At 45.0% G+C, this 10,970-nt stretch overlaps 1 non-coding gene across 1 annotated transcript; it reads left to right on the forward strand.

Moving 5' to 3' along the window:
• The first annotated feature begins 1,321 nt into the window (after positions 1-1,321).
• On the forward strand, positions 1,322-1,428 carry LOC120687067. Its single transcript, XR_005680567.1, has one exon. It is a non-coding gene; the product is annotated as a small nucleolar RNA R71 (small nucleolar RNA).
• Positions 1,429-10,970: the final 9,542 nt, after the last annotated feature.

Raw genomic sequence — 10,970 nt, forward strand, 5'->3', positions numbered from 1 at the left:
GCTAATTCAATATTTCCTCCTGAAAAATATTGCTATATTGGAATTTGGGCAGAAATGTAGGTAAAATAGGCTTCAAGCTTCAAGACAAAAACCCGACCATTAGAGCAAGCTATCAGCTCCAGCACGAGCGCATAAAAGACGAGTGTCAACATTAGAGGTAGGTGTTATTGCTAACGAATTCCACAAAGTGTTGGTGTACATTTGTGTGTAGGATGCTTATGCTTGGAAATGAGAAGAGAAAGCAGCCCATAAGCAAGGTGACACGTCATCGATCCGAGACAAAACCTTCTCAACAATTCAGGTGCGTTCACAAGGATGCATGAGCCCACCAGAGCTACCAAACCGCCTTAAGACAAGCCATGACACCTATACATAATATGGGGGCCCACCTAGTAGTGTCCTGACCAAGAATTGGGCCGATCGGCCACACTTTCTGGTCGGCCGACCATAGGTCGGTTTGCCCGGTGCTCCACTTCCACTTATCGGCTCTCCATTCGATGGCAAAGGCGATTCCAAGAGGGTCCAGGCTGAATTCATGGCAGAGGAGGCCATGGCACCCCTCTATAAATAGAAGAGGGGGGCTCCAAAATGAAACATCCCACACAATCACACACTTCACTCTTCACTGACTTTTAGAGTTGAGAGGGGCCTTGTAAAGGTTAGGGGTAGAGGTACTCAGGAGGGGCGTCGGTCATGGCGCTCTTCTCCAAATTGTACCTCTACGAGAGTGAGGGAGAGTTTGGGGGGAAGTGCCGGGTCTGTCGGCACATTTCTTTTCTTGTACCTCGATGGATTCTTATCAATCATAAAAGGGAGAGCACGCCCGCTAGAACGGGGGGACACTCTCCAAGCTCTCTCGGGCACACACAGACGCACGCTGGACACTCTCCAAGCTGACCCAGACTCAGGCAATACTACTCACAGTGGACGTAGGGTATTATGCTCCGGCGGCCCGAACCACTCTAAACCTGCTGTGTTCATCGTGTTCTTGAGCGAGATCGAACTGGTCCTAGCTAACCCCCGAGTACTCACCCTCTGGGCTTAGGCGGGTGCATTCCGCCACCCGGCTATGGTTTGCCACACCACGACAAGATCAATCTTCATAGCGAGCATGTCGACCTCCTTGACGGAGTGCATACCTCACTGGCGCGGTTGGAGGCGATCATCGCTCCAACCTTCGTTGGAAACCATCTTCTCGATCAATGATGTAGCTCTTTCAATGATCAGCGAGAAGAAAGCTCCACCCGCAGCGGCATCCACATGATCACGGGATGACTGTGTCAGCCCATTGTAGAAGTTCTGTAGAATGAGCCAATTATCCATTCCATGGTGCGGACATGCCAGAATGTACTCCTGAAGCCACTCCCAAGCTTCCGGAATTGACTCATTTGATGCCTGCTGGAAGTTTGAAATCCGACCACGAAGAGCATTGGTTTTGCCCGTCGGGAAGAACTTCGAGTGGAACGCCTTGGCACATTTGTCCCAAGTATCCACAACAGCTTTGTTAGCATAGAACCATTGCTTCGCTCTCCCCAAGAGAGAGAACAAAAACAGACAGAGCCAGATTGCATCTTGTGATACACCCTTGATAACAAAAGTACTGCAGAGCTCCAGGAACTGCTGGAGATGAGCATTGGCATCCCCATTGGCCTTGCCACAGAATGGGCTGGCCTGCACCATCGTAATGAGACCCATCTTGATCTCAAAATTTTCTCCTCCGGTGTTAACCGCGGGTCCGATCAGGACCTGGTTAGCAGACGAAGCAGAGTAATCACAGAGTGTCTTCTGGGCCATAGCTCTAGGAGTTGACGACGATGCGATGACTGGATCAACTACCGAGAGTGATCTCCGAGGTGATACGAGACGAGCTCGCGTCCCCCTCAAAAGTGACTCTGGATCGGAATGAAAGTTTTGCGGCAAGTCGAAACCGGACATAAACTACCCTGTTTTCATATCATCAAAGACAAGAAAACAAAGCCAAGTTAGCCTGTTTAGCAAGTGAATACCAATTTCGATTTTGTTCACAACTTTATCTATATATTTCACTCTGTGCCTTCCCCGGCAACGGCGTCAAAAATGCTTATTGGTGCCTACCAACGTCACCTAGCGATGACGCCCGCAGACGCCAATTTGGGATGGTAGTATTTCATGAACCACGAATAAATCCGAAAGCGCACGGAATACCATTGTAGCATTTTACCCGGGAGTATACCGGGGTGTCATTTTACATTTCCGCAGGGAAGGCGATGAGTGAGAGAATATATAGATCAGTTGGTGAGCTCTATCTAGATTGGATATTCTCATGCATAAATAGGGGTAAGATAATAACATGGTAGGAGGTAGTGTGACACACACACACAAACTACTCTCTTGGATAAATAAAAAAATAAAGATTGCTTTAGGCCGGGAGCAAGGTAAAAGTCAGAGCTCGAGTCAGTTGTGCTAGGCTAGCTATATCTACACTTTCTCATTGGTTAGCTCGTTAGAGATTAAACTACACAACAGGGAGATCGCTATTGAAGTAACGGGAGGAGCCCGTACACCCCGGCGATTTTATGTACCTCCTACCCCCCATACCGAACGTGGAGGATTACTAAAAGGCACGGACAGGGCTGTCACCACCTGCCGGCTATCTCTACAAAACGTGGGTATAGTTGACATCCAGCAACTCTTAGCTAATCTAGACACCATGTCTACACTAGTAAGGGATACTCTAGTGTCCCGTACGGAGCCCCCACCCTCCGAATGGACAAACATCACACTAGAGCAATCATATGAATACTGGAGCAGTTGATAGAGTTCTAAGAACAAAAGACTAACCATCTCTATCACAGGGCGATTATGCAATGCAAGCATTGAATAATTACGCAACCATGACAAGAAGCATATACTCGATAACTTAGAATATACTTCAAGCAGATATCGGTAACCATAGTCTAATTCTATTACAAATGACCGAATATTACAAGAGAGAGCTAGAGATGAACCCATACCAGACTCTCGAGCAACTCCGGCGACTCGATGACCCCTAGACTTCTCCTAAACTCCACTAAGCCTAAAGACTATGCAAGGAATGCAAGAGAGGAATTGAGAGGTGTGTGGTTAGTGTGTGTGTCCTATTCTCCACCCCCCTTGTATTTATAGCAGGGAGCCACGAGATGAAGCCTGCACAACCGACGTAGGGGACCAACAGGGAGATGCCACATGCCCTGGTTGAGGCGGTGGGGCCCACGGGCCTGGTCGGCCGACCAGGTAGGTCGGTCGGCCTGCCCAGGCCACCAACCACCCCCAACTTCTTCTGGCAGGCTGTATTGGGCCTCCTTGTCTGATCCACATTGGAGTTGGCCTGTCTTGACTTGTTTGAATTGGGTTCTTGCATCACTTTTGGTCCATCTGAGCCTGAATCGGTGCTCTGATAATTTCTGTGATTTTATGTCGGTCCAAAGTGTGCCTGCAACCTGCATATTAGCTTGAAAACACAACTTGCATATTCTAAATGGTAAAGTGTGGTTTAGGGACTTTATTGGATAAGAATGCGTGTAAGAAATGCAAACTCTTATGATTTTCTGATCAAGTTGACGCCTGGAAATGGTCGTTAGTGAGCGTCAACAGTGATCATGTATATCTACGAGTTTCACCAACCAAGATTGTACAACATTTTGGAGTACAAGAAAAATTAGCTCCTCGCTATGTCGGACCTTATGAGATCATTGAAGAATGTGGACCCGTCAATAGTGATGTTTTTCATGTCTCTTAACTTAAGAAATGTGTTAGAGTTCTTACTGAAATCATTGAATAGCAAGATATCTTAGTGGAATCAGACCTCTCTTATGTTGAACATCCCCTTCGCATCCTTGATCAAAAAGAGAGAAGTACTCGACGGAAGGTAGTCAAGATGTATAAAATTCAGTGGAATCATGACACTGAAGAAGAAACCACCAAGGAAACTTAAAGCTATCTCACTCAAAATTATCCTGGTTTTCTTAAATCTGCCAAGGTACACTCACTTCCACTCGTAGTTTGTTATCCGAATCTCGGAACGAGATTCTTTTTAAGGAGGGTAGGCTGTGACAACCTAGGTGTTTTTAGATGGCCAAACAAAGCTTTAAGTCTAAACTTTACACTAAAAACTAGGAAAAATATGAGTGAAGACAAAATGTGAGAAAACCCAGACTATACGGGGTTTAACCCGGAGTCTCCGGGGCAAAGAACGGATGTCCGAACCTTTGTCCGGACTATCCGTACCTATACTCGGAGTATCCGGCCTTTTCAATCGGATGTCCGAACTTTTGTCTGTAGTATCCGGACGTATACCCGGACTATCTGACCCTTCTGATCAAGTGTCCAAACCTTCGCCCAAACTATCCGGGCGTGCGCTCGGAGGATCCGGGCCTGAGCTGTGTTGCTTCTAAGATGTTGAACCTTCCTTGTTTCTTTTCATCTGAATCTGTCCAGTACTGCAATAGTTGGTTCAATTTCTTCGATTTCTACCCGACTTCCATCTTTGACTCACAGGCAGCTCGCTTCTTTCTGTCCAACAGCATAGAAGTTGTTTAACTCTTTCTTCATCCCTTGCGCTTGGTTGTGCCATATGTCGCCGATGCCTCTGACGGCAAATCCAAAATAGGCGCCAAACTGGATTCCAGCCAAGTGGCTTGCACCCATGGCTTCTCCTCTGGTTGCCCACAAATATCTCTAGTCTGACATGAACTCGCCACGTGGCCGTGCACTCCTGTGCGAGTGCCACACTGCTGATGGCCATCGCTGAGTCATCTTGCCATTCTTGCTCACTCCGCCAATTTTAGTGTTCAAGTGACGCGTGCATCCCATGCAGTTTGATCTCCACTCACCCATGCCTATTAAAAGCCAGCAGAGCCCTCAACCCCAAGCCATTCTCCCGCCTCCACCCGCCATTGCGCCAGCGAGCGTGAGCTCGCTGATGAAAACCACTCCTTCTGCCCCACATTGTCCAAAACTAGAAGCAAATGACATTTCTCACCTCCCTCCGAAGCTAGCAAGACCAATCACAGTTCTCCTTGTTTGCTGGAGTGCCGTCGAGCTGAGCCGCCCTCACTGTCGTGCTCACCCTCACGCCGATGGGCCATCTTCAGCCATCTTTCCACACACCAAGACCTTGTGCAGGTGCGCCTTGAGCCCAAGAAGCTTCTCCACCCCCTAGCCCCCAATTCTGGTAGCAAGGCTCGCCAGAGCATGACCATATTTTTCCTCAGTCCCTCGCCTCAGACCTGACCAAGGGCCGAATTGCTAGAATTTGAATCTTGTTAGCGTCTAGAGTGAAAAGTTTCCGAGCCTGTTGTAAGCCTAGGCGTGACTTGTGTATTGTAAGCTGTGAACTTGTAAAATACTTAGTAAATCTTGGAAAATCCTAAAAGTGCAAACTAAACTGTTTTGGAATCCTTGATTGAAGATCTGTAACTTGCTCCCACATGTATGCTCAGTTCTGCTTATTTTCAGTATAAACTTGAGCTAAATGTGACATTAGTGTTCTAGCAATTTTATTTAGGAGCTGAAGCTAATCTTGCATGGCAGTTTCATTTTCTTGAGTAGAGTTTTTCATAAAGTTTCTCAAACTGAAACCAACTAGAACTAAGTGTTTTATCAGATCTTGTTCTAGGCTAGAGTTAGATGCTATCTTGTTGGTCTTGCTGTTACACTGAATGTACTAAAACCTTCACAGTATGTTTTTGTCAAATTTGGAGCATGGAACAAATGTTTTAGCACCAGCACTAGCTTACATTGCTCTGTGTAAATAAATCTCGCTAAAATAAAAGCCATTTAAGCTGTTGCTCATGTTTAAACTATGCAAGTGTTAACTACAACTGATATTGTGAAAAATAACAGAAAGCAAACATGACCAACACAACTTGCTTGTAGAGTTAAGTAAAGTCATTTACTATTCTATAAACGTTTCCAGTAAAATTGTCTTTTGACTTGCCTCATAAACAAAACTGGAGTTTTGTTGGATTACAACTTTATAGTAAAAGAAATAATGAACTTCATCTTCAGCACAACTCATACATATACATTTCATATAGATACGACTACTCTAGCTGACGGGACTTATGAGTTGGTGCCAGAGAGCAATGAAGGAGGGAATTCTGAAGCTCAAGTGAACCAAGCTGTGATCACAAAAGACCTGAACCAAAGTTTAGTTGCTGACTTGACTAACACAGCCCAAGAAGGCAAGCCCCGGAGCATAATCCTATATTTTTACCTCTTATGCAGTTACATTCATATGTTTATATATATCTATACATGTTTGTGCATTTAACTTGTAGGAGTTGTATGAGACTCTAGCTGCATGAACTTAGGTACCTTGTGGTGAATACTAGAATCTTGGTTCAAGTAGTTGCTTTACTGATAGGACCGGTAAAAGTCGAGTGATTTCCTATCACTCGCGAGAAATATATGAGTTGTTTGTCTACTACATGCTGCAACCATAAGGTTGACGGGCGGGGTAAATATTGATGATGATGATTTTGGAACCCCATCTGTCTAGTGATAAAATGTTAAGGCCGCAGTGTGTGTAACATCCCGTAATTTTTACAGAATGTTATATAGTGCAAAAATGTGAATTTTCAAAAAAAACTTTTTGTGTGCAAGTGCTTATAGGTAGAATAATATAAGGTTGATTCATCTTCCATCTCAAAATCTTAGAGAAAAATAAAACTAAATAAAAAATAAGGAATTTTAATTGTTAGTGTGCAAGATTTGGAGTTAATTGAATCTTTTGAATCTACCTTGTTTCAAATTTGGTTTGAGTGATTTTGTTTGAAATTGTGTGGGTTTTAATTTGAAAAAAAACCATTCAAATTAAAACCTAACCCTAGCTAACCTTGGGCCAAAACTCCTAGCTGGCCCAGCACCTAAATCTAACCTAGCCCAACACCTAGACCTAGTCCGGGAATTTTTTTTATTTTTATATTTTTTATTATTCAATATATCAAAAATATATGTGGCTATATTTTTTTTTCAAAAATGTCACCCTGCCGCCGGTTGGTTTGGCTGTAAGGAGTTACCGCCGGATGAACCGGCGGTAACATCCTTGGCCCACGCCCCATGGAAGCTACCGCCGTTTCATCTGGCGATAGCTCCTTACCGCCAAACCAACCGGCGGTAAGTGCTACCGCCGCGCTGTAGCCCGGCTATAGCCGGCTGCTACAGCCGGCTGTAGCTGACCTGTAGATGGCAGCGCCCTACCGCCGTTTGAAACGGCGGTAGGTGTTCCCACAATTTATTTTTAATTATTTTATATGCTTTCACAGCTGTAATTAATTGTAAAATTATTTTAAAGACTGTCTGAAGTGTAATTATTTTCTTTACGTTTAGAGAAATTTCAGAAAATAATAGAGATAGCAGCGGAGGTTAGGGAAATATTGTTTATAAATTTATACAAATTAGATTTAACTCTAATAGTCTGTGACAATATATTTTCATGAGATATTCATGAGTTTCAATTACGATTTCGATGTCCTGTCACCTTGCATCAGATTCTTTTGCACCCCCGCTATAATTAAAAATGTGGGAGTACCTACCGCCGTTTGAAACGGCGATAGACATGCATGAACCATGCCTATAGACCAAATAGCTCCATCTATAAATAAAACATCGGCCCATCTCATATGAAGTCAGTAGCCATCTCATACGAAGTCTTTAGTCATCCACGCACGGCCACCATGTCTTCCTCTGGTTCTACCTACATTCCGTGGAACAAGATTAGAGAACCTGTGCCTCAAGGAGTGCAGGTTCCAATGTGCTTCTGCGGTTCGTTGTGCAAGCTGATGGAGTCCAAAGTTTTGGGCGATGACTTCGACAGGAGGTTCTTCATGTGTGAGAACTACGAGTTCGATCCGCCAAAGCGCTATGGCAAGGACAAAGCGAAGGTATCACCTCGCACTATCTAGTTTGCGCCTTCGGAGTTCAATATGTTAATTCTAACTCGGCTTGGAAATAGAGTCCACCACCTCTTTGTGATTTCATACAGTGGCTGGACACGGAGCAATCGACCGAAGCTAAGGAACACGTTGAGCGCCAAGCAAGGTGGGCTGCGGAAAGGTGGCAGCGAATGCTGCAAGAGGAAAAAATGGAGGAGAAGTGCAAGAAAGATAAAGAAGAGATCGAAAAGAGGTTCGCAGAAGTTGAACGTCGGCAGGCGGAGGAGCGTGAAGCTGATATTGAGAGGAAGCGAGAGAGGGCCCACCGTGCGAAGGAGGCGGGACCCGAGGCTATTAGGAAGGGGAAGTATCCTCGGTGCACTCAGTAGATGACTATCATGTAATGTTCGAATTTCATATTCCCTAAGGCATGTTAGGTCTAGATGGAACACGACATTAGCGTGTTCCATGTACATGCCAGGGCAATTGTTATTGTAATTTCAATCTCAAATTAATCGGCATTGTGTAATTTGTACTAGCTGCAACTAAATTACTCAAAAGCATTGCCCTACAAATAAACTTTTCAGACCGACGCGATAACAACTCCATTGGCATATATCGGCTAGTACACACAATAAAAACAATGAAAACAATCACCGTTCAAACATTGAACACAAATTAAATAGTGGTCCACACAATTCAACGCACAGAACACATGACATGGCATGTCAGGACCTGTTGCAAACTACGGTAACGAGGTCCAATACTAAACCTAACATGCCTTAGGTAATTCGAACAAACGTTACATTATTTATTCAGACGTAGCAGTACAACATCAATCATTCACGGGCAGTACCCTTATCACGTCCCGCGATGTCTGGTTTTGCACGCTCGCCTTTGCGTAAATCTTCATTCACCTTCTTTAACCACTCCATATATTGCTGATCACGATGGGTGATCCACGTGTCAATCCACTCATGGAAATGACACCAATGAGTATGCGTGTCATCACCAGCGTACTTTTGCAAACAAGAAACGATTCAAAATTAATAAAAATAATAAAAGCATATTTACAAATTAATCTATACCTGTGATGTTGCACCTCTTTTTTGGACTTCCTCGATATTCTTGCAACACCAATATCTCTGGCCAAAAGTCTCGTAATCACGAGATATGTTCGGAACACAACGCATTTGGCAATAGCAATCTGGTGGCTCTATACCTTTCGGCCATACCTTGCAATCTGTAATACATCTATTGGGATCGTTAGGAGAGGGTCCTAAATTAGCCTCCATTTCCCGACAGAAAGCTGCCCGGGAGAATGAGGAGCTCATAGCTGTTTGGTTGGGCTAATTAAAAAAAGTGGAAACTGAATTGCAAGTGTGTGCTCTCGGGAACCACAAGGTGCTCTTTTATAGACGCAGGGCTGCTTGCATGTCCAAGCACTTTGAACACAGATATTATCTCTCACTGCTCCACAGTCGTCCACGGTTCTGCACTCGCACGCTCCACATTGCGCACTCATTCCACTAAAAACAACAACAGGACATCTCACTGCTCATACCATCAGTACTCGCACGCTCCACACCGTTCACTGCTACCACTTTAAACACGGATTATTGCATCGACCTACTCATCGCATCGCCCACTGTAAACTCGTCGTATTGTCACTGCATCGACCTACTCGTGATTATTGCACTGCCCTGACACCTCCCATCGCCCGGAACACAACACGGTACCGGCGTAATCGTCACAATGTTAACCATAGGAATTACATCATAATACAACGTTAATGAAACACACAGCAGAAATGAAGTGGCATGGCAGAACCCGTTGCAACTACGGTTAACAGATTCTGATCTAAGCTAACATGCCTTAGGTAATTTAAAAAAACCCAACAAATACAACGATGTAGCATGTCACTTGTACTAGGTAGTCCTAATAGCCGTACCCCCACGTAGCAAACTGCGTTGAGCCTTCTCCGCAGTATCCACCCATTGCAGGTTGCGCAGACGGTGGTGTCGGAGGGGCAGGGCCCTTGTTCTTATGACAAGGGCAGTTGCAGTAAGGAATAGTGCAAGGTTCATCTTGAGAAGCGGCAGCATTGCTGGTATCATCATCTTCAACGTCTTTGTTACCATCACTCACTTCCTCGTAATGGTTCACCTTGCACTCCAGATCAAAGATCTTTATCTGGAGGTACTCGATGAACTCCTGACCTGAATCAATTAGTGCAGGATCGACCCACCTGGTAAACCCACAGTTTTCTAGAGCATCTGAAGACTGCAAAACAAATTTCATGTAAGGTGTCTCAATGAAGATAAAGAAATAAAACAACCAAGCATTACCCATGCGTGTCGGCATTTGAAGAAACGCCGACCGCCATCCATCCCGTCGGTGCACATCTGCACTAAGCAGTCCTCACCATGTCTGCATTTTGGCCATGTTTCTCTACGGTTATCGTATTGTCGAAGAGGAGTTTCATTGGTAAATTCAGTCTTGTGCTGTGGCGGAAACTCAAACACTGGTTCCGGAAAGGAATCAGGTCCAAGAGGCCCCTCCCATATTATGGGGTCTCCCTTTCTTCCCCCTTTTCCTTTCCCAAAACCGTAGTAATTCTTCCCGCTAGACCCACCTCCAGACATTGGGTATACAATGAGCTTTGGTGTTTGAGTGGTGCTGGGAGTTCACAAGCTTGTGAGTATTTATAGGCGCACAAAGGTCTGATACCCGGAGTGTGGAGTGTAAATGCACATGAAAAGCCTACTGTATTCGCACGCTCCACAGCGCTCACTCCAACCACTTTAAACACGGACACGACCTCTCATTGCTCTTGATTTGTACCCTCACACGCTCAACACCGCTCACTCCTCCCACTTTAAACAACGACACGATGTCTCACTGCTCATGACTTCAGCACTTGCACGCTCCACAGCGCTCACTCGTGATTATTGTACTGCCCCGACATATCCCATCGCCCGGAACACTGCACGGCACCGGCCTAATCGTCATAATTTCACTGCACGGACATATACCATTGCCTGAAACATTGCACCGGCCTACTCATCATAATGG

This window comes from Panicum virgatum, chromosome 8N, assembly GCF_016808335.1.
Source record: "Panicum virgatum strain AP13 chromosome 8N, P.virgatum_v5, whole genome shotgun sequence".
Taxonomy (NCBI): Eukaryota; Viridiplantae; Streptophyta; class Magnoliopsida; order Poales; family Poaceae; genus Panicum; species Panicum virgatum.